The sequence below is a fragment of the Chiloscyllium plagiosum genome, chromosome 17 (genome assembly GCF_004010195.1).
Source record: "Chiloscyllium plagiosum isolate BGI_BamShark_2017 chromosome 17, ASM401019v2, whole genome shotgun sequence".
NCBI lineage: Eukaryota > Metazoa > Chordata > Chondrichthyes > Orectolobiformes > Hemiscylliidae > Chiloscyllium > Chiloscyllium plagiosum.
Window position 1 is genome coordinate 17,169,238 of NC_057726.1, and position 10,450 is coordinate 17,179,687.

The window sequence follows — 10,450 nt, forward strand, 5'->3', positions numbered from 1 at the left end:
CAGGTGTCTAGGACTTGGCGGTGGAGGAGGCCCAGGACTTGCGTGTCCTTGGTGGAGTGGGAGTTGAAGTGGTCAGCCACAGGGTGGTGGGGTTGTTTGGTGTGTGGGTCCCGGAGTTGTCCCCAGAAACTTCCTGTGAGTTGGCATCCTGTCTCCTCAATGTAGAGGAGCCCACATTGAGAGAAACGGACACAGTAGGTGAGGTGTTTGGATGTGCAGGAAAATCTCTGCCAGATGTGGAAGGATCTTTTGGGGCCTTGGATGAAGATGAGGGGGAAGGTGTGGGCGCAGGTTTTACACCTCTTGTGGTTACAAGGGAAGGCACTGGGAGTGGAAGGTGGGTTGATGGGGTAGGGGGGGAGGGCGTGGACCTAACGAGGGAGTCACAAAGGGAATGATCTCTGCAGAATGTTGATAGAGGTGAGGAGGGAAATATATCTCTGGTGGTGGTGTTTAACTGTGGTTGCAGAAATGGTGGAGGATGATGCGATGTATCCGGAGGGTGGGTGGAAGTCGAGGACCAGGAAGTCCTATCTTTGTTGCGGTTGGAGGGGTGGGGACAAGGGCAGAGATGCAGGAAGTGGAGGAGATGCACTGAAGATGCATTGTTGATCACGTGGGTAGCGAAATTGCAGTCCTTGAAATAGGCCATCCGGGATGTTCTGCAGTAGAATTGGTCCTCCTTGGAAACAGATAATGTGGAGGCAGGGGAATTTGGAGTATCGGATAGTGTTTTTACAGTGGGGGAAGGGCGGAGCGGGTATAGTCCAGGTAGCTGTGGGAGTCAGTGGATTTGAAGAAGATGTCCATGTTCAGTCAGTCGCTGGAAATGGAGATGGAGATGTCCAGGAAGGGGAGTATTCGAGATGGTCCAGGCAAACTTGAGGTCAGGGTGAAAGGTGTTTGTGAAGTTGATGAACTGTTCAACCTTCTCGTGGAAGGTACAAATGATACAGTCATCAATGTAGCAGAGGAAAAGGTGGGGAATGATGCCGGTGTAACTACGGAAGATGGACTGTTCCACATACCTGACAAAGAGGCAGGTATAGCTGGGGCCCATGGAAGTGCTAGAGCAGGGCACCCAGAAAAGAGTGTGGCACTTACCATGTCATATCAGAAAAGGTAATTAATCTTTTCACGGCACTGCTGCCATTATTTTGGACCATTGAAATGGCACTGATTTGGGTGGCAACCTCGGACTAAGCTGCCAGGGTCTCCTGCTCTGACCTTCTCTGCCATACCTCAAGGAGGATGGCAGATCTCTTCTGGACCACCCCTTTAACTAGCACGTATCCACATTGCTGCCAGACCTGCTGAGCTTTTCCAGCAACTTCTGCTTTTGTTTCTGGTTTCCAGCATCTGCAGTTAGAATCCCTACAGTGTGGAAGTAGGCCATTCAGCCCAACAGGTCCACACCAACCCTTCAAAGAGCATCCCATTCAGACCTAGTCCCCTACAATCTTGCATTTCTATAGCTAACGCATCTAACCTCCACATCACTGAACACTATGGGCAATTTAGCATGGCCGTTGACCTAACTTGCACAAGTTTGGACCATGTGAGGAAATTAGAGCACCCAGTGGAAACCCATGCAGACACTGGGAGAATGTGCAACCTCCACACAGGCAGTCATCCAAAGTTGGAATTGAACCCGGGTCCCTGGTGCTGTCGTTCTTTCAGTTTTTATCTCCCAGTTCCTGTTTGAGAATCACTTTCCAAAGTGTTGATAATCTAGGCTCGAGTGAGCAGGGCAGTTTCAGAATGCCAATATTCATCCAAATGCACAACAGATATGTAAGGAAAGCACAAATGCAATGAATGCATGTCTTTGGTGGACATCTGTTGAATGGCATGTTATTCGGGGAAACATGTGCAGTAAGATGGTGATTGAATCAGGCACAAGGCTTGCATAGGGTCACCAAAATAGTTTGTGAGGCGAGTTTGGTAAGACAAGATGAGAGAACTTGTTTGGCCTCACGTTTGAAATCCCACCAAAACACTCATGCGATTCGGACTTAGCCAAAGAGTCAACTCACAAATCCTGCTACTGCAAGCCTACAAACAGAACTTATGCAAAGCTTTGACCAAAATTAAGACCTATTCCTTGGTGGTTAAAAGTAGAAAAATAAACGTAGCAGCAACAAGCTGGGAATACTACTCAGAATGTAACATCAGTGTTTGCATCTTCTGCTTTTTCAATTTGAGGCACATGAAGGACACAATGTCAACATTTTAAGAGGTTGCTTTGGAAGGAGTTAGAGAGAAGGAAGTAAAATTATAGTTGATTTAGGAAGTTGGAATTCCAGTGTAAAGGAAAGCATGCCTAGAAATGCCAGAAAATATTTTTTAACAAGTAATACAACACAGAGCTCTCAGAAATACCAAACCAAATATTAGTTTTCAGAGACGGGCAATGAGAATATGAATTCAAGGACTCTCGTCCCAATTTTTATTGTAAAGGATCCATTGATCAATGTATAAACATGATATTCTGCTCTGAGCTATAATTTAATAATGCTACCATCATTATTATATCCTACTAATGTACAACATCTAAAAATTTTAAAACAATGTTTCAGTAATTTGTTAGTATTTTCAGTAAGATTAGAGAACATAATTTTGTAGTTTGAAAATGAAGGACCTCAGGATCAGAAATAGCCATCTTGAATTTGAATGTGACTATCGGGAGATGCTAATCATTATTTTACAACTCAGTTCTGTTAAATTCTACATAACAGCATTTTGGGCCTACCGACAACATATGGATTGCAGTGGTTCAAGAAAGCAGCTCACCACCACCTTCTCAAGAGCAACTAAAGGAAGACAATAAATGTTGGTTGAGCCTCAATACCCACATCTCACAAATGAACTTTAAAAAATGTGCAGTGAAGCAATGAATTTATAGAATTTGAGTTCTATTTTTGGGCTAACAAATAGTTCAGCCACTAGTTTTGTTTTGACAAAGGGAACAGAAGTGATCTTTAATCATACCTTTATCTTGTAGGAAAACCAATGGTGGGGCAAACTGAACGATCATTTTGGGTAGGAGAAGATACAGCTCTCATTCTTCTGTGCCTCAGGTAAGGGTTCAGGAGAGAATCTTAGAATTTTATAAACATGGGAAGAGGAGTAGGCCATTCAGCCCCTTGAGCTATTCCATTATACATGAGATCATGAGTGATATTTGACCCAACTCCATATAGCTGCATTTGGCCCATGTCTCCTAATACCATAATGATTTTAGAAATGACGGAGATATAATTGCATTAATTTATCACAAGCTCAGCCAGGCTTTGATGATACTTCACAGTCAACAATTCCATTGAAAGCTAGTCACCTCTATAATGGAGAAAATGCAGCAACTAATTTATGGAGAGCAAGATCCCACAATGTTTAAAAAATTTCTTTCATGGGATATGGGTGTCACTGGTTAGGCCAGAATTTATTGCCCACCCACAATTGCCTAGATGGTAGTTAAGAATTAACCATATTCCTGTAAGTCTGGAGTCACATGTAGGCCAGACGAGGAAAGGATGGCAGTTCCTTCCCTAAAGGACATTAGTGAACCAAATGGATTTTACCAACAGTCAGCAATGGATTCATGGTCAACATCAGACTTTTAATTCCAGATTTTTATTGAATTCAAATTCCACCATCTGTCATGGCAGGATTCAAACCTGGATCCCCAGAACATTACCTCGGGCTCTGGATTAACGGTCCAGCAATAAAACCACTAGACCATCACCTCCCCCTCCACAAATGCGAAAGAACCTTATTTTAATTATGTTGGTTGAGGAAAAAAAATTGGTCAGAGTACTAGGATGCTTTCTTCTGCTATTTCTTAAAATAGATCTACATGATCCTGCTCATCCACCTGGGAGGGAAGATGGAGCCTTGCTTTCATGTCTCATTTAATGTTGTAGCATTCCCTCAGTTCCATCAGGAAACTTGGCACAAAAGGATTTGATTCATCTGTGCTCGCTTTCTGAAAGACCTATTCATTTAATTCCATTCCACAACCTTTTCTCAATTCATTTTTCATTTTGAAATATTTATCCAGTCACCTTTTAAGAGGCTTTAGGATGGATTCTACATCCAACCCTGTTTTTGTTCTAGGGTTTCACATTATATAATCTTCCAGACAAAGGAAATGTGACTAATTTGAATAATAATTTTAAAGTTGTGCTTTCTGAACAGTGAAAAGATTTTATTTTGATTTATTTCTAAACAGCCCTTCATCATTTTCAGTACCATAATTAGAGCATTAGAGCTCTTCTTTGTTCTCATAAAATTAGCTTTAACTTCACCATTTTTTCTGATAACCAGCCTATTTCATGACTAAACATTAATTTGCACCTTGCTAAAATATTTTTTGCATTCAAATATCCATATATACATAAAAATCAGAAGCAAGAATAGGAATCTTGGACTTGCGACACCATTCATTAAAATTATGGCAGATTTGATTATTTCACAAATCTATTTACCCCTCATTTTTCACCCATTTGCTTATCAATAATCTATTCACCTCTGCCTTAAAAATATTCAAAAGACTGCTTCCACTGCCTTTCGAGGAACAGAGAATAAAGTTGTGCTCCCCTTTATCTTATTTTTAAAACATGATCCCTGATATAATAAACCATTTAAAAAACAATATCTTAGTCATCTTTCATGTCATTTCTTTTTTGGTTGTTCACATAAATAATGTCACTCCACTTCAGAAGTAATTTACATTATAAATGGCTTTGATGTTTCCACAAGAAACGCTCTGTACAAAGATGCATGTATTATTTGTGTCAATTATAAACATATGCATGATAACTTGCATATTGGCTGCTTAGCCAAATGCAATATAAATTCCAATAGTCAAGAGGTCATTTTATTTAATTTTAGAGGACAATTAGAAAGCCAAATCAGTTTGGAACTATATAATGGGGATCTGAGGCTCTGCAACTAAGACATGCTGGGCCTCATTCTAAATGTCAGACCTAGATGAAGGCTGGGTGAGATGTTAAGACTTTCAAAATCTCCAACCAAAACTCAATCCACCCACTTTCAGAATTAATGGCTATGTTTACATGCGACAATACAGAGGCAGCACAAGTGATTCTCCAATAACAGGATGCTGCCATTGAACAAATAAGACATTCTGACTTCTACACAAAAGAGTAATGTGGTTTATGAATACCGGTACAGTAAGATTCCAGGTACAGTACCGATATGTGGCAGTAGCTAGTGGATCAGACAGCATGTCCCTTTAGCTGTTCACAACAGACAGAAAGCTGAATATACTTGAGCAGCTCATGCTTCCAAAACTCAGATGCCCAACATGCTATGTGATTCCATAATTGGATGACACTTGCTAAATAGTCTTGATAGTGTGAAGAATTACACTCACAACCAATTTAAGGTATATGGTGTGGCTCATTTATGAAGTTCCACAAGCTACATATATTCACACTCAGAGCCCTATTGTTTGCAAACAGGAAGAATACATCCACACATTGGACTTGAACAGAAGCTTGGAGGCAGCTGTTCCCTGGAGCATTCACCATGACAGTGACCGCAGTAAATTTAAATAAAAGCTAGACAATTAACTGTTTCTGATACATTCACCTTAGCAGCACATCTACCAATCAAAGAACTCTGATGAATAAATCAGCACTTTCTTGAGATTTGCTCCTTGAGATCGCTATCACCTCGCACTTAGCTACATTGAATTCCATCTGCCACCTTCTACATTCACCTTAGCAGCACATCTACCAATCAAAGAACTCTGATGAATAAATCAGCACTTTCTTGAGATTTGCTCCTTGAGATCGCTTGAGATTTGGTATTCTTGCCATTGTGTTCTGATGAATGCAAGATGACAGCACATCTCCATTTCAGCAGTACTCAAGGTCTACACTAGCCACGTAATTAATTTTAATTTGAAGAAATGAGATTGACACAATTAATTGTAACAGTTAATTGCAGGGGCAGTCTGGTTGTTTAACATGATCAAACAGCACCCTGTTCAGTAATTACCTGCTTGGTGATGCCCAGGTTTGGATCTACTCAGCTCCTGAGCTCATTGCAGACTTGGTTCACACACAAACAAAACAGCTGAATTCCAGAAATGTGGTGAGAGTGACAGCCCTTGACATCAAGGGCATATTCAACCAAGTGTGCCATCAAGAAGCCCTAGCAAAACTGAAATCAATGGGAATCTGGAGGCAAACTCTCAGCTGCTTGGAATCATACTTGCCACATAGGGTGATGATTGAGGATATTGGAGCTTAATTATCTCAGCTCCAGCATAGCTCTGCAGGAGTTCCTCAGGTAGTGCCTTAGGTCTAAAAATCTTCACCTGCTTTATCAATGACCATTCCCCCGTCATCAGGTCAGATGTTCAAATATAAAAACAATCTGGACAATGTCCAGTTTTGGACTAACAAGTGTCAAATAATATTCACACCTTATAAATTCCAGGCAATGGTCCTCTCCAATCAGAGACAATGTAACCACTGGTCTTTAACTGGTCTTTTACAATCACTGAATTCTCCACTATCAACATCCTGAGGGTTACCATTGACCAGAAACTCAACTGGAATTGCCACATAAACACAATGGCTACAAGAGCAGGTCAGAGGCTAGGAATATTGCAGTGAATAACTCATCCCCTGACTCTCCAAAGCCTATCCAACATTTGCAAGGCACAAATCAAGAGTGTGATGGAATACTCCATAATTGCCTGGGTGGGTACAGCTCCAAATACACACAAAGAAGTTGACAGCATTCAGGACAAAAGTTGAAAAATGTGGTGCTGGAAAAATACAGCAGGCCAGGCAGCATCCGAGGAGCAGGAGAATCAACGTTTCGGGCATAAGCCCTTCTTCAGGAATGAGACTAGTGTGCTAAGCGGGCTGAGATAAAAGGTATGGGGGAGGGAATTTGGGGGAGGGGCGCTGGGAATACGATAGGTGGAAGGAGGCGAGGGTGAGGGTGATAGGCAGGAGAGGGGGTGCTGCATGTCCTTGGCGGAGTGGGAGAGGGAGTTAAAGTGTTCAGCCATGGGGCGGTTGGGTTGTTTGGTGCGGGTGTCCCAGAGGTGTTCCCTGAAATGTTCCGCAAGTAGGCGGCCTGTGTCCCCAATGTAGAGGAGACCACATCGGATGCAACAGATACAGGAAATGATGTGTATGGAGGTACAGGTGAATTTGCGATGGATATAGAAGGATCCATTGGGGCCTTGGAGGGAGGTGAGGGGGGAGGTGTGGGCGCAAGTTTTTCATTTCTTGTTGTTGCAGGGGAAGGTGCCGGGAGTGGAGGTTGAGTTGGTGGGGGGTGTGGACCTGACAAGGGAGTCGCGGAGGGAGTGGTCTCTCCAGAACGCTGATGGGGTGGAGAGGGAAATATATCCCTAATGATGGGGTCTGTCTGGAGGTGGCGGAAATGACGGAGGATGATCCGATGTATCCGGAGGTTGGTAGGGTGGAAGGTGAGTACCAGTGGGGTTCTGTCCTGGTGGCGATTGGAGGGGCGGGTTTCAAGGGCAGAGGTACGGGAAGTGGAGGAGATGCGGTGGAGAGCGTCGTCGACCACGTCAGAGGGGAAATTGCGATCTTCGAAGAAGGAGGCCATTTGAGTTGTTCGGTAGTAGAATTGGTCCTCCTGGGAGCAGATGTGGCAGAGGCGGCGGAATTGGGAATATGGGATGGCGTTTTTACAGGGGGCAGGGTGGGAGGAGGTGTAATCTAGGTAGCTGTGGGAGTCGGTCGGTTTGTAGTAAATTTCAGGACATTCAGGACAAAGCAATCCACTTGATTGGCACCACATTCACAAGCATCCACCCCATCCATCACCAACACTCAGTAGCAACAATGCACATAATCTACAGATTGTTGCAGAAATTCAAAGATTCTTAGATAGCACCTTCCAAACCCAAGACTATTTCCATTTAAAATGGCAAAGGCAGCAGATACATGTGAATCACCTGCACGTTCCCCTCTGAGCCACTCCCCATACTGTCTTGAAAATGTATTCCTGTTCCTTTGCGATGTTATGATCCTGACATTCCCTTCTGAAGGGCATTATGTATCTCCGTACAGAATGTGGATCGCAGCTGTTCAAGATGGCGGCTCATGACCATCTTCTCAAGGACAACTAGATATGTGTATTAAATGCAAGCCATCCAGCTATGCCCACATTCAATGAGTGAATAAAAATAGATTCATCATGCCATTAACAATTTGTTCTCACCTAAATGGGCAAGCACTAGGGTTTTCTGATATGTCTGCTGGATACTTATTACACAGGTCACCCAACCTCACAACCTTTCATAAAGCTGAATGCTCGGCATTTCGTGAGGTATCATTTTCTTCTGAAACTTCTGGAGCAGAAAGACAACTTGTACAGCAATTTCTTGATTTCTCTGTTTAACTGCACATTTTTAGACAATAGACTTTGCTGTTTAGTATATGTGGACACTGATGGTCCTGCTGTTATGACTTGCACAAAGTCCAGACCACAAAATATGTCTCAATCAAGTTTTATCTTTTGGATTCTCCAACTCTTGAAGGTTTCTTGCAGCTACAGGCTTATTTATCTCAAACTATTGCTAGATACTACACAACTGATGTGTGCCACTCTAAATAATTATTGTTTATAAGTGAACAATAAGAAATTTATGTAGCAACTGCTAGCTATAAGTCTTGAGGAAATTCCTCCTCACAGACATTGTGTGTTTTTGGTGTTTCCTTGCAAACTTGCCAGTTACTAGTGGTGTGCCACAAGGATCTGTTTTGGGATTATTGCTGTTTGTCATTTTTATAAATGACTTGGACACAGGCATAGGTGGATAGGTTAGTAAGTTTGCAGATGATACTAAAGTCAGTGGACTGGTGGACAGTGTGGAAGAAGGTTGCAGGGGGACTTGGATAAACTATAGAATTGGGCTGAAAGATGGCAAATGGAGTTCAATGCAGCTAAATGTGAGGTGGTTCACTTTGGGAAGAATAACAGGAAGGCAGAATACTGGGTCAATGGAAAGATTCTTGGTAGTGTGGATGTGCAGAGGGATCTTGGTGTCCGTGTACATAGATCCCTGAAAGTTGCCATCCAGGATGATAGTGCTGTTAAGAAGGCATATGGTGTGTTAGGATTTTTTGGTACAGGGATTGAGTTCTGGAGCTATGATGTCATGCTGCAACTGTACAAAACACTAGTGCGGCCTCACTTGGAGTATTGTGTGCAGTTCTATTGTGCCCCATGATAGGAAGGATGTGGAAGCATTGGAAAAGGTGCAGAGGAGATCTACCACGATGTTGCCTGGTCTGGAGTTTCTGGTCTGTCACGTGAAACAGACCCAAGTCCTTATGAGGAAAGGCTGAAGGACTTGGGTCTGTTCTCATTCGAGAGAAGAAGGCTAAAAGTGGATTTAATAGAGACGTACAAGATGATCAGAGGATTAGAAAGAGTGGACAGTGAGAATCTTTTTCCTAGGATAATGACGTTGGCTTGTACAAGGGGGCATAGCTGCAAATTGAGGGGTGATAGATTTAAGACAGATGTCAGAGGCAGGTTCTTTACTCAGATAGGGGTAAAGGCGTGGAATGCCCTGCTTGCCAATGTAATGAATTCAGCCATATTAGGAGCATTTAAACAGTCCTTGGATAAGTATATGGATAATGATGGTATTGTGTGGGTGATGGCTTAGATTAGTTCACAGGTCAGCGCAACATCGAGGGCCAAGGGGTCTGTTCTGCGCTGTATTGTTCTATGTTCTTGAAATATATGTGAAACCTAATAGTGGTCAAAACAGGCAAAGCATATTTATAAATTAATTAAACCATCTTGTTTCAAAGCACTTCAATTCACAACATGGTTGTGACTATACTATAAATGGAGTCACTGAAATATACCAATGCAAAAAGGTACAAGACACATTTATTGCAGATAGACTGTCATAAGTGCTACTTCGCACTAACTGTCATGTAAACTGTCGGGTAATGTAATGGTGAAGAAGGAGTTAATGTTCATATTATATTGACCCAATTGGGTGGAGACAGTCGAGTTCTGCATGAGTTCCTGTAATGAGTGGATGTATTCTGTACAGCTCCCAAGAGTCCGAGTAAAGATGCCTGACTAGCAATGTAACTACTTTTTGGAATGTTATAAGCCAGTGAGTGACCTAAGACAAGTGCATATTCCATTATAACTGGTAATTAGACAGACATTGGTTGCATAACAGAGAAAGGACAGTCGGTGACAATAGCTGAAAATGTGTTGCTGGAAAAGCGCAGCAGGTCAGGCAGCATCCAAGGAACAGGAGAATCGACAATTCGGGCGTAAGTCCTTCTTCAGGAATGAGGAAAGTGTGTCCAGCAGGCTAAGATAAAAGGTAGGGAGGAGGGACTTGGGGGAGGGGTGTTGGAATTGCGATAGGTGGAGGGAGGTCAAGGTGAGGGTG